The sequence below is a fragment of the Mustela nivalis genome (assembly GCF_964662115.1).
Source record: "Mustela nivalis genome assembly, chromosome: 3".
In the NCBI taxonomy this organism is placed as follows: Eukaryota; Metazoa; Chordata; class Mammalia; order Carnivora; family Mustelidae; genus Mustela; species Mustela nivalis.
Genome location: NC_139022.1, coordinates 57,302,209 through 57,316,249, shown reverse-complemented (window position 1 = coordinate 57,316,249; position 14,041 = coordinate 57,302,209). Strand labels below are relative to the sequence as shown.

General features: G+C 36.5%; 1 long non-coding RNA gene across 1 annotated transcript in view; it reads right to left on the bottom strand.

Moving 5' to 3' along the window:
* LOC309861179 overlaps nucleotides 1–14,041 on the bottom strand; it is a 201,718-nt gene that overhangs the window by 162,437 nt on the left and 25,240 nt on the right. The gene's annotated exons all lie outside the window — the stretch shown is intronic.

Genomic DNA, 14,041 nt, shown 5'->3' with positions numbered 1-14,041 from the left:
TCCTCACCACATTATAATGTCTTATATTTCTTGTCCACATTAATGCAAGAGCCTTACAATCTGTCCTCCTGCCTTTATCTCCCCTTTACTATGTCCCTATACACAGTATCTCTCCCTTCCCCCTCCTTCACTAATCTACACATGCAGATTCATCCTAAACTCTTTCTGAAACATACTTCCATCTGGGTCACTCTAAACATCAAGATCTGTGATATCTTTTTATTTCTTGTTGAATTAGTCAAAATGTGGTTTGGCATTTTTCATTTCTTGATCCTTATCCCTAAATATACGATCTGGGTGCCTGGGTGGCTCAGCCAGTTAAGCATCTGCCTTTAGCTCAGTTCATGATCCCGGGGTCCCGGGATCAAGTCCCACATTGGGCTCCCTGCTCATCGGGGAACCTACTTTTCCTTCTGCCCTTCATCCTGCTTGTGCTCACTCTTGCTTGCTCTCTCTCTCTAATAAATAAATAAAATCTTTAAAAAAAAAAAGAAATAAAATACCTTTCCACCTCCATTTCTGCTCCCTCAACTTCCAGCTGGAAACAGGGAAAGGATGTTGTAACCAGTATATTAATCAGCCTGTGACAATTAACAATTTATAAGTAAAAGACAGGTTTATTATATAACATTATAACATTATAAAAATGTTTTTTATTTTTAAAATATATTTATAAATATAAAAAATATTTATATTTTATATATTTTATATATTTATATAAATTCATATCAATTTCTCTATATAAAGTTAACACATATATTATGTATTTAATATATAATATATAATATGCTTATATGTTATAAACATATAATATATAGTATATTTATATATTTATAAATATATTTATAAAAATAAAATTTATATTTTATAAAATTATATTATAACGTTATTAAAAATGTGGGGGGTTTTGCTCGTTTTTATAGTAAAGAGAGCATCAAATAAGAAAAATATATTGCTTTGTCAGTTAGTTGTTTCTTCACAGCAAACAATCTTAAGACTTAGTGGTTCAAAATAACAAACATTTAAATTCCCTAGTATTCTGCAAATTTGCAATCTAGCTGATCTGATCATGGGCAGGCCCTAGCGTACCCTCTCCTGTTTCTATTATCAGCTGCTCCGCTGTGCAGTGACTGGGCGATCTACGATGCCCTTATTCACAGGCACGGCATTTGGCAAACTGTTTTAAAACACGTGCAGGTTTCCCTCCACATGTCCTCCCATCCTCTCACAGGACCCAGATTATTCACCTGATGGCTAAGGTTTCAACTTTCAGAAACAACAACAAAACAGCCAGGACAGCCAACGTATTTCAATCACCTGCTTTTTGCCACTTTCACGAAAGTCCCACTGGCCTAATAAATCACAAGGCCAATCCAGAGTCAGGGGCTGGTGAAGTCAGATCCCCCTCTTGACAGAAGATAAGGTTTTATCATTTATATCTGTCCTTTTCATCTAAACTGTCCATCTTTTGCATAAAGATGTTCAAAATATCCCCTTACGATATTGATGATATATTACTATGGGAATTTATTCCATCTCTATTTTCAAAGACTGGGGTTTTTTAATTATATGGAAACCAAAGAATCTTAATTAATCCTACTTAGTATAATAACTGAAATTACATAAAACAAAAAATGTACTGGAGCATTTTTCAAGTAGTCTGGTAATAGGAAGTAGACGCACAGGAAAGAAACACAGTAAGTCTGTGCACAAAAGAACACCTTATTCCTAGACTAACCATGAACTACTTTTCCAAGGATACCCTGTAGTTAAGAATATCTGGACACATTTTTTAAGAGGAACCAGATAACAACAGAAACTTGGTGAATAGAATTCTGCTGCTCTCTCTACCAACAGTGTGCACCAAGCCCTGAGACATGCAAAGACAGATAGGGCTGCTTGAGTGAAGCAGGGCTCTCTACCTGAAGCCCACATCCAAGAAATCTTATCAATAACCCTCCACCTTGGGCGCCTGGGTGGCTCAGTGGTTGAAGCCTCTGCCTTCGGCTCAGGTCATGATCTCAGGGTTCTGGGATCGAGCCCCACATCGGGCTCTCTGCTTAGCGGGGAGCCTGCTTCCCCCTCTCTCTCTGCCTGCCTTCTGCCTACTTGTGATCTCTATCAAATAAATAAATAAAAATCTTTAAAAAAATAAAAAAATAAATAAAAAAATAACCCTCCACCTTTGTCAAGTATAATTTCTATGCAAGTACTGTTAGGAAGGGAAATGAAAGTTCAGGGTGATATTAAGCTTCATGATATTCTAAACCAGAACACAGGGTTCTGACAATAAAATCTGTCCAATTGTCTCACATTCATCTCTACTTTATAACAAGATGGGCCATTCATTAGAGCCACAGCAACGTTTTCACGCTGGAATAAAACTGCATCAAGTATCATGCACTTTCTCAAATTTTATGAAGTGCTTCCCTGGAAGCACACACACAAATGTGAATTTTCTCAGGCCAATAATTTAAAAATGTCATGGTAATCAAAAGATGATATTCGTTTTATAGACATCTGTTCATGTGCATTTTATGTCTTTTCAGGTATTTTTTTTTTGTCTGCCATAACACTTTTTACAGTTCGAGTTTGCTGGGTTATTTGCTCACTAAATTCACAGAAATACATATGACATACCAGATAACCAGAGACCATGCTATGAATTCTCCTCTGAAAAGGATATAGGACTTGATTCTATAAACCCCTAACATACTCTGATAACAAAGTATCCTTTATTAAGGACTTCCTCTTTGGATTTATTGAACTCTTACAAATGTTAAAAAATATAGATATGGTCTATGTGTATGTATACCTACCTGTGGAGGTAGGGGTGGATGAATGGGTGTCAATGTCTATATACAACATTTGCATATCCACTAAAAACAATAACATTTATTATGTTTGATAAAATCAGACTAGCCAGGAACAAAGGATCTTATTTTATATCCATAGTCTATTTCCTTAAAAAAATTATTTTGTATACTTTCCAGGATATTTGTTACAGTTGCCATAAAAACTGTACTTCTGTACTATAGCTATTCAAAAAGAAGTGTTTCAGGGAATCACATGAGTAAATTGATAGAAAGGTGCACTCCATGAGGAGAAAATCCATGCTCTAGTGAAAATGATTCACAAAATATGTATGACTCTTCCTTGCCCAGTTTGATCTATAGCTGTCAATCTGGCTCCGTAAGTTTAATACCTGCTCATGTTACCGTTGTCACTTATCATTTGGTCATCTCATAGGAAGCTCAAATTCAAGTTATAACAAGAACATTCTTCTGACCTTACAAACATGACCTCACCTACTCCATTCTCATTCTGTGTTGATGGCATCACCATCTATCTGCTCACAGAAGGCAGAAACCTCAGATACTTAAAATCATCTGACATCTTGCTCTATCCGAACAATCCAAACTCCTTAAAAATCAGCTCCGACCAATATCCTCACCCCTATACACACAAATACACTTTTCATTTCAACCACAGACTACAGCCCAAAGTTAATTCAGTACCACATATTCTTACTTCTTTGCTTTGGTGGACAAAAAATACATCCACTGATTTACTGAAGTCCCACCATGTTCCAGACACTGTTCCAGCAATTGAGATACCCAAATCAACAAAAAGAAAGCAAAATAAGTGCCTCCTTGGACCACATTAGGAGCTCAACAGAAAAATACAGACTGGAGATATGGATTTGGAGATCATCAGCATACTGATAATATTTAAGTGCATGAGATGAAATGAGATCACCAAGGGAGTGAGAGTAGATAGAAAAAAATAATAATAAAGGCAAAACTGCCTTTTGAAAAGAAGGGGAAGGTGCAGCAATGAGATTGGTAGTCTCAATGGATGGGAGGTCACAGTAAGGCAAAAGCTTGTTGGATGTACAATTCAAGAGGAGTGAACTAGAAAGAAGGGGGAGTAATCAATGAGATGTATAAAAATGAGATCATGGAAAGGTTGCAGGTATAGGAACTGACGTGGTCTGTGGTATAACCAAAGGAACCCCTGGCTGTGGTAAGTGATGGCCAAACTTTTTGCAGGCGATTAAAGAAGCTGAGAGGCCAGAATTGGCAAGATCCTCTCCACATATATTCAAATCACCAAGAAATAAGACATGAGTAGATTTGGAGGAAACAGCAATAAAATAATAGTTAAATATTACTGAGAGAGAAAGCAAGTGCTCAGATACTTGTAGATTTTAATACTATGGGGAATAATAGTGATAACTTTTAAGACAAAAAAAAAAAAAGAAGAGGAAGAAGAATCAAGATTGTTGTAAGGAAAATAGAAGGAGAGAGGTATGGAATTATGAATGAGGAACCAAAGAAAAAGTACTTCACCTCTATGCCCAGAGGGTATTGGAATGTGAGAAACCCCTAGTGCCCTTTGGAATAGCTTTAGGAAAAAAGGTATCATCAGTGGAGATCCAGGTTTCTTTTAGAATAAAATGGTAAAGTAAATGCTCAAAAAGGAGGTTGACAATATGGGAGGTTTTGCTATTGATGGACCATGAATTCAAAAGGGAGATGATGAGAAGGGGATTGGAAAGTGTTTGTTCAGGGTTGGAGGACAAACAGTAAACCACCCGGAGGAATGAGAAAGCAAGGGACATTCTGTCCTACTCACTTCAAAACTAGTGGAATCAAGTTGTATCACTTTAGCAAAAATGTGGTCTGTGTGGGGTAGGAAGCAGTGAGGATCCCCATGTGCAGGGGAAGAGATTTTGTCAGAGGCTGGGAAGACAATGGCTACGACTATGTAGTTGAAATTGAAGACTTTATGGGAAGTCTGTGTGACTCAAGCAGAGTTCCCTTGTACCCTCTGTTGATGAAGGGTTGAAGGCTTCAGGAATAATCCCCATCTTTGCAAGTCCAGTTAAAATGTGGATCTATCTTCTCTGACAGTCACAGAGGAGACCACTAGTGTTGCCTTTCTGTTTACTTAGCACTCTGTTAATCCAACTACCACTATATGTGCCATCCTGGCTTTCCTACTAGACTCTGAGATTCCTCCATAAAGAAATACCCAGCCCTGTGTCTAGCATAGCGTCTGGCATATATATACATATTGTCTCAGAAGATACTGTAGTTGCTAGCTGAAAGCATATTATTTTAAATGAGGAACTCTCAAACTTGAATGTCAACACAGGACACATAGGGATCTTTTAAAATGCAGATCCTAATATCTTGGATGGGTCCTCAGGTTCAGTATTTTTAATAAGAGGAGGTGCTGCTGCTGCTGCTGCTGGTCTTTGGCCACATTTTGGAAAAAATGCTATTTTTTTTCCAAAAATTATTTCTAGGGTTCTAGAATATACCAAATGGTAGACATTTAGACATTCAAAGGTATAATATATATAAAAGAAGAAGTCAAATGATCACTCTTTGCAGATGATATGATATTATATGTGGAAAACCCAAAAGACTCCACTCCAAATCTGCTAGAACTTGTACAGGAATTCAGTAAAGTGTCAAGATATAAAATCAATGCACAGAAATCAGTTGCATTCCTTTACACCAACAAGAAGACAGAAGAAAGAGAAATTAAGGAGTCAATCCCATTTAAAATTGCACCCAAAACCATAAGATATCTAGGAATAAACCTAACCAAAGAGGCAAAGAATCTGTACTCAGAAAACTGTGAAGTACTCATGAAAGAAACTGAGGAAGACACAAAGAAATGGAGAAACTTCCCATGCTCATGGATTGGAAGAACAAATACTGTGAAAATGTCTATGCTACCTATAGCGATCTACACATTTAATGCAATCCCTATCGAAATCCCATCCATTTTTTTCAAAGAAATGGAACGAATAATCCTAAAATTTATGTGGAACCAGGAAAGACCTCAAATAGCCAGAGGAATATTGAAAAAGCCAAAGTTGGTGGCATCACAATTCCAGACTTCAAGCTCTATTACAAAGCTGTCATCACCGAGACGGTATGGTACTGGCCCAAAAACAGACACACAGATCAATGGAACAGAATAGAGAACCCAGAAATAGACCCTCAACTCTATGGTCAACTAATCTTTGACAAAGCAGGAAAGAATGTCCAATGGAAAAAAGACAGCCTCTTCAACAAATGGTGTTGGGAAAATTGGACAGTCACATGCAGAAAAATGAAACTGGACCATTTCCTTATACCACACACAAAAATAGACTCAAAATGGTTGAAGGACCTCAATGTGAGAAAGGAATCCATCAAAATCCTTGAGGAGAACACAGGCAGCAACCTCTTTGACTTCAGCTGCAGGAACTTCTTCCTAGGAACATTGCCAAAGGCAAGGGAAACAAGGGCAAAAATGAACTATTGGGACTTCATCAAGATCAAAAGCTTTTGTACAGCAAAGGAAACAGTTAACAAAACCAAAAGACAACTGACAGAATGGGAGAAGATATTTGCAAACGACATATCAGATAAAGGGCTAGTGTCTAAAATCTATAAAGAACTTAATAAACTCAACACCCATAGAACAAATAATCCAATCAAGAAATGGGCAGAAGACATGAACAGACATTTCTGCAAAGAAGACATCCAGATGGCCAACAGACACATGAAAAAGTGCTCCACATCGCTCGGCATCAGGGAAATACAAAACAAAACCACAATGAGATATCACCTCACACCAGTCAGAATGGCTAAAATTAACGAGTCAGGAAATGACAGATGGTGGAGAGGATGTGGAGAAAGGGGAACCTTCCTACACTGTTGGTGGAAATGCAAGCTGGTGCAACCTCTCTGGAAAACAGCATGGAGGTTCCTCAAAAAGTTGAAAATAGAGCTACCCTACGACCCAGCAATTGCACTATTGGGTATTTACCCTAAAGATACAAAAGTAGTGATCTGAAGGGGCACATGCACCCGAATGTTTATAGCAGCAATGTCCACAATAGCCAAACTATGAAAAGAACCTAGATGTTCATCAACAGATGAATGGATAAAGAAGATGTGGTATAGGGGCCCCTGGGTGGCTCAATGGGTTAAAGCCTCTGCCTTCAGCTCAGGTCATGATCCCAGGGTCCTGGGATCGAGCCCTGCATCGGGCTCTCTGATCAGCAGGGAGCCTGCTTCCTCCTCTCTCTCTCTCTCTTTCTGCCTGCCTCTCTGCCTACTTGTGATCTCTGTCTGTCAAATAAATAAATAAAATCTTAAAAAAAAAAAAAAGATGTGGGGTACACACACACACACACACACACACACACACACACAGAATGGAATACTATGCAGCCATCAAAAGAAATGAAATTTTGCCATTTGCGATGATGTGGATGGAACTATAGGGTATTATGCTTAGCAAAATAAGTCAGTCGGAGAAAGTCAACTATCATATGATCTCCCTGATATGAGGAAATGGAGATGCAACGTGGGGGTTTGGGGGGTAGGAAAAGAATAAATGAAACAAGATGGGATCTGGAGGGAGACAAACCATAAAAGACTCATAATCTCACAAAACAAACTGAGGTTTGTGAGGGGGAGGGAAATGGTGGTGGGGATATGGACATTGGGGAGGGTATGTGCTATGGCGAGTGCTGTGAAGTGTGTAAACCTGGCAATTGACAGACCTGTACCCCTGGAGCTAATAATACATTATATGTTTATAAAAAATTAAAAAACTCTAATGTGTATATATATTATATAATATATATAATTATATAATTATAATTAATATAATTAATATATATTAATATATATTAATATATAATATATATAATATATATTATATAATTATACATTATCTAATTATAATATAATATACATCATATAATTATACATTATCTATCATATATTTTGTAAGATACACATGTTATATACTTCGCACGCATAATAGTTTTAAAATGAAAAAAAAAAGAATTTTAACTTTAATGCCTTCAGTATCAATAGATTATGTCCTTGACCAAAAATATTATATTTGGCTTTATACACACACATACCTATATAGTCTTTCTTATTAGAGCCTCTAATTACCTCAATCTCTATAGAATTAGGAGATATATATTTTCAGACATCGAAAGATCACTTTTTTTTCTTAATGTGCCAAACTCAAGGTCCTGTCCTGTCCTTATCATTGAATTTACAACCTTCAGTATTAACTTTTATTCTTCATCCCAAACTTGCAAACAATCTCTCTGCCTTTTGTAGTACTCCATTGTCCTAAACTTGTTACCTTTTCTATTAATTCTTTTCTATTCCTCTCTCATATCATTTTTTCCCTTAAAACGAAAATCATTATACCTTATACCAAACTTGCTTATTTTCAAGACCACACTATTTGTTTCAGCATTCATTTTTCTATTGTGAAAATATGAAAAACAGGATGCCAACAAATTTGAAAATGTATGTCTAATGGACCAATTCATGGAGCATCAGTAAGATAAATGGCTGACCTTGCAGAAGAAATGGCTGAAATCCCATAAGAGACAAAGTGGGCAAGAAGACACTAGAACACTTTCCCACTAGTTTCTGGAACAAAGCAAGGATATCCATATTGTCAACTTCTATTAGACATTGTACTAAAATCTTAGGTAGTGGAAAAATTTTTTTGAAAGAAATTAATATACCGAAGGCATACAGATCAGAAAGAAAAAGTAAAATTGCTTTCATTTGCAGGGGATATGATCCTGCCTGTAGAAAATCCTAAGGGGAAAAAAAATGACCAGAACTAATAAATGAGTTCACAAATTCAGAGGATACAAGTTTAATATTTGAAATCTATTTATCTCTATATACTAGCAGCAATCTGAAATAAAATTAGTAAAGTTCTATTCACAAAAACATCAGAATAAACTACTATGTGGTGAATTTAACAAAAGCATAAGATTTATACAATGAAAATTACAAAACATTGTTAAGAAAATTTAAGATCCAAATAAATGGAGAGACATTTCATATTCATTGATTGGAAGGCTCAAAATTGTCATAATGGCAATTACCACTAAATTGATCTATAAATTCAAAACACTCTCTATCAAAATCTCAGCAGGCTAATTTGTAGAAATTGAAAAGTTTAGGAATAAGAATACCTAAGACACTTTGGGCAGAAAAAAACATATTTGGAGGATTCTAGTATTTGATTTCAATTTACTTTAAAGTAATGAAGACAGGGGCACCTGGGTGCTCAGTGGGTTAAAGCGTCTGCCTTCTGCTCAGATCATGATCTCAGGATCCTGGGATCGAGCCCCACATCGAGTTCTCTGTTCGGCAGGGAGCCTGCTTCACCCACTCTCTCTCTCTGCCTACCTCTCTGCCTACTTGTGATCTTTCTCTCTCTCTCTCTCTCTCTCTGTCAAACAAACAAATAAAATCTTAAAAAAAAAAAGTAATGAAGACAGTGTGTAATCAGAGCATTGATCAGCATATAGATCAATGGACAGAATTGGGAATTCATAAAAAGATCCTTCCTTTATATTCAACATTATTACACTATTACATTATTATATATATAATGGGTATTCTTTTTTAAGTGGTAATGCATCAGTTGGATATATACTTGAAAGAAAAGAAAAGAAAAAAGAGAGAGAAGAAAGAGGAGGAAAAGACCCCTATGTCCACCGTACACAACACTTAACTCAAAAAGGATCACAAACCCAGAAATTCTACTTCCAAGAATGTATCCAAGAAAAATTTTTCATAGACCATGAAGACATATATGCAAATGTTCACAGCAATAGTAGTCATTTATAAGAGCCCAAACCAGAAACAATCTAAAAACCTCTAAGTGATGATCTGGGGGGAGTGGGAAAAGGGGCAGAATATGCATAAAATGGAATAATACTCAATAACTGAAAGAAATATTGATAAATGCTACAACATAGATGAACTTCAAAAATATTATTCCAAGTGAAAGAGCTGAGAATATCCAAAAGAACATAGATTATAGGTTTCTTTTTGTATGAAATGCTTAGAAAAAGTGAATTTATAGAAACAGATTCCAAGGAGTAACTTTCCAAGGCTGAGAATGGAAGCCATTAACTATAAACAGAAATGAGGCTACTTTCAGGATGAAGGAAATATAAAAAGTGACCAACCACTTCTGTTAAGATAACAGAAATAAAAAGTGACCAACCACTTAGATTTGCCTCAGATCAAAGTGTTTCCTAGGATGTGGTATTTCTAGAGTTAATTTACTATAATCATAAAATTATACACGTTTAGCAATTGACGTTATGATACATAAATTAATAAATGGCACAATAAACCTGTTAAGATAACAGAATGATTAAAATACTAGATAAACTTTAAACATAGTATCTTGATTATTAAAGTAAATATGCCAATTTGTAGTTTTCCAATATTCACTTTAAGTCTTAGAAAGAGAAAAAAGTTTCTCAATTTGCTCAAATAACAAAGAATTAATTTTGTATTGTATTCATTTTCAAGTTTAGAAAACTGTGTATTAAAATTTTTTGAAAAGGCAAATTTGCTGTTTAGGTTATATAAAAATAAAAATAAACACATCAATCCAATGACAAAGATATTATTGTTGAGGCACCTGGGTGGCTCAGTGGGTTAAAGCCCAGGGTCCTGGGATCGAGTCCCACATCGGGCTTTCTGCTCAGCAGGAAGCCTGATTCCCTCTCCCTCTCTCTGCCTGCCTCTTTGCCCACTTGTGATCTCTGTCAGAGAAATAAATAAATTAAAAAAAAATATATATATATATATATGTATGATGTTATTGTTTGTAGGCATGTTGACTATTTGATAAACTCCATGAACAATTATCCTATTAACCCATTTTTCTAAGTGGAAGTATACTTGTATTAAAAAAGTTTTTGACATTTTTAACTTCCTTTTTTCTACATAAATATGCAAAATGTAGAATTGGCCTTAGTGAGCTATTTCCTTAAGCTTTTAATATTTAATTAAATGTATTTTCTTTCTTAATATAAAAGCAAACCACGGTATTTTTTTTTTTTTTAGATTTTATCTGTTTATTTGACATAGAGAGATCACAAGTAGACAGAGAGGCAGGCAGAGAGAGGGAGAAGCAGGCTCCCTGCTGAGCAGAGAGCCGGATGTGGGGCTCGATCCCAGGACCCTGTGATCATGACCTAAGCTGAAGGCAGAGGCTTAACCCAGCAAGCCACCCAGATGCCCCCACACCATGGCATTTTTAAATAATTATATTTTACTCCTTAACGAGGAATGGTTAGAATATACACTAATCACTTATATAGTTCATTTCACATTACTCTATAAATCTCTAATAGATTATATGCACTATAGCCAGAAGCATCGCATGGTTTTAGGCTACCAGAAGAAAAGCATGATCACAAACGTGCATCTCCACCAGAACTCTATGATAACCACTGAGAACAGCAGAGCTTAATCAGTGCTGAGTTTCAAGGACACCCTTTTTTCCCATCAGTCTCTAATACCACAATAGTAAACTCCCACCCTGTAAGAAGTGCAAGGGAAATTAGAGAGAAAGGGGTCAAACTATGTATTGGTTCACCCCCACTACCTTCAGAATGCCATGGGGTAGCTGGGTTAGGAGTTAATTGGACACTTAGGTCATCATGGCCAGAGTCCCCAACAACGAAAGAGGGAGCCAGGATAGCTAAGATGAAGCTGTACTAGATCCTGTTTTAGGACTTCAAGAAGACCACAGTAGCATCCTGTCTAGCAGCCTTTGCAGAAGTGACTTTTGCAAAGCATCTCCAGACAAAACAATTAACCATAGAACATTGGCCACTCTCACAAGTTGAAGCAGTTCGTCTCCAGATGCCAGCCCAAAAGACCATCAACATGTGAACAATAACCCAGTAAGGAGACAGGTGCATGATAAAAGTCCTGACTGGCACACATTAATAGCCAATCCACAGGGGGGACCACATCAGGATGCTCCAGAGAGTCCTGCAAAAGAGCTTATAAAAACCCCTAGATTTGAACACCGAACTGGCTACTCTTTCAGGTTCCCTCTCTCTCCAGCAGCAACTTCCCTTTGCTGCCCACCGCTCTTCATCTGCTCTCCCTCTTCATTCTTTCAAGTGGTGTGCCCAAGAACAGTGGGCACTAAGGGGACAGAAATCCTGTAATCGTGAGAGAAATACCTGGATCGGTTAGAGAGCAATCCTAGTCGATTCTGAAAATACTTCCAGAGGACTGACAAATTGGCAAATCTATTTGTGAATCTCGGCAGGAGTCTCCCATGACAGTTTACTTAGGTTTAGTTTAGAAAGAGCTGAGAGAGTCATTAACATGAAAAGAGACAAAAAATGCTTCCTTCGTCAAGATTTCTTTTGGCTAGAAAAATGGCAGAGAGAAGGCAGTCTGTAACATTACATGGTTACCAAAACCCTACAATATAAATTGATTAACCAGAAGACACTCTTTAAAATTATGACAATTTTTTTTCCTTTCGCTCTCTCCGCCCCCCCCACCCCCATCTCTTCAGCAACTTTAAATCAAAAAGAGAAGGAGAGGGAAGGTAGGGGAGAGAGAGAGAGAAAGAGAAAGGAAAAACACAAGAGTGAGAGAGAGGGGGGTGGGGAGGACAGGGAATGGAGAGGAAAAAACTAATTGCAGAAGGTAAGATGCTACAAGTTTTGATATTTGAGTATCATGGGCAAATTTTTTTTTTTTAAAGATTTATTTATTTGACAGAGAGAAATCACAAGTAGACAGAGAGGCAGCCAGAGAGAGAGAGAGAGGGAACCAAGCTCCCTGCTGAGCAGAGAGCTCGATGCGGGACCCGATCCCAGGACCCTGAGATCATGACCTGAGCCGAAGGCAGCGGCTTAATCCACTGAGCCACCCAGGCGCCCCCCATGGGCAAATTTTTTAACCGCTGAAGTTTTCAAATACTAGAACATAAGATGTTAGCAGTGTTTAAGAAAAAAAAAAAAATTGTGTAAGAGAAAAGAGAAATTGCTTAAGTAGCCACAGGAGGAATCAAAAGAGATACCTCAATTGCTATTGACATTATGATTTTTTTCTCTTCCAATTCATTTATCTTCTAAGATCAATAAATTCTTTCCCGCAAATAGGTACTTACTTGAAGTAGTTAAAAACTCTTTCCAACTTATCTTTCTCTCATCTTAGTGTTAACCTTTCCCTATTTCTCTTGCTATGTCTCTCTCCCTTCCCTCCCTGAAATTTTATCAGCTCTACCTATTTAGATCAACATGCATGTGAAATTTTTACTCAACACGATATTCTGACCAAAGACTCATTTTGTGGGCTATCATAACTCATCGGAAGAAAAATTCTCTGAGAAGATGAGTGAATGTGTGTTTATCCTATGTCATACATCAAGGGCCATGGGAAAGCACAGGATGGGGTCAGGATGAGGTCTTCTCCAGAGTTCTAGAAAGCTCACTGAAATCTGCAGAACCCTATAGAACTGGTAGTCAGGAAACACAGTTATTTTACATTTCTTGCCTGTTAGTCAGCTATGCCTTTTTTTTCCCCTCTTAACATTAATTTATAATTATTATGTCTCAGTTCTTTTTGACACTCAATAGTTTCTTTCTTTAACCAGATAAATATTCATAGCAGCACACCTAAAAACTGTTGTTCTTCTCATGATATACATGTCACAAAAAGCTGAGAGGTTCTTTTTTAAAAAAATTTTTTACTAAGTAGGACATTAGTTTATATTCTCTGAAGTGGACTCATGCACCTATTAATTTAATTAAACTTCACATATTGAGATAAATCAGTGAGGTGAAATTTAATATTATGAAACATAGTATTCAAATGTCTAAAAATTTATGTGACTTCAAAACATACTCTCCTAAAATCAGCAATCAATTTAATAGCTCCTAAAGTACTTAAAAATCTCCCATTTTAATAAGGATGATATGCTATACTGCTTTTAAAAACTAGTGGCAGTTTTATTCATTATTTTATTAGATGCATCAAAAGACATATATTCAATTCCACTGGAATTTTATAAGTCTCTTCACCACTAAAATGAATTCATGACAAAATATCTGTACTTTGTCAAAACAAAACAGATGAAACAGTCTAATTTATCAAATTATATGTATCATGATGTAATCTAGGTATTTCCATGGTATTCTCTT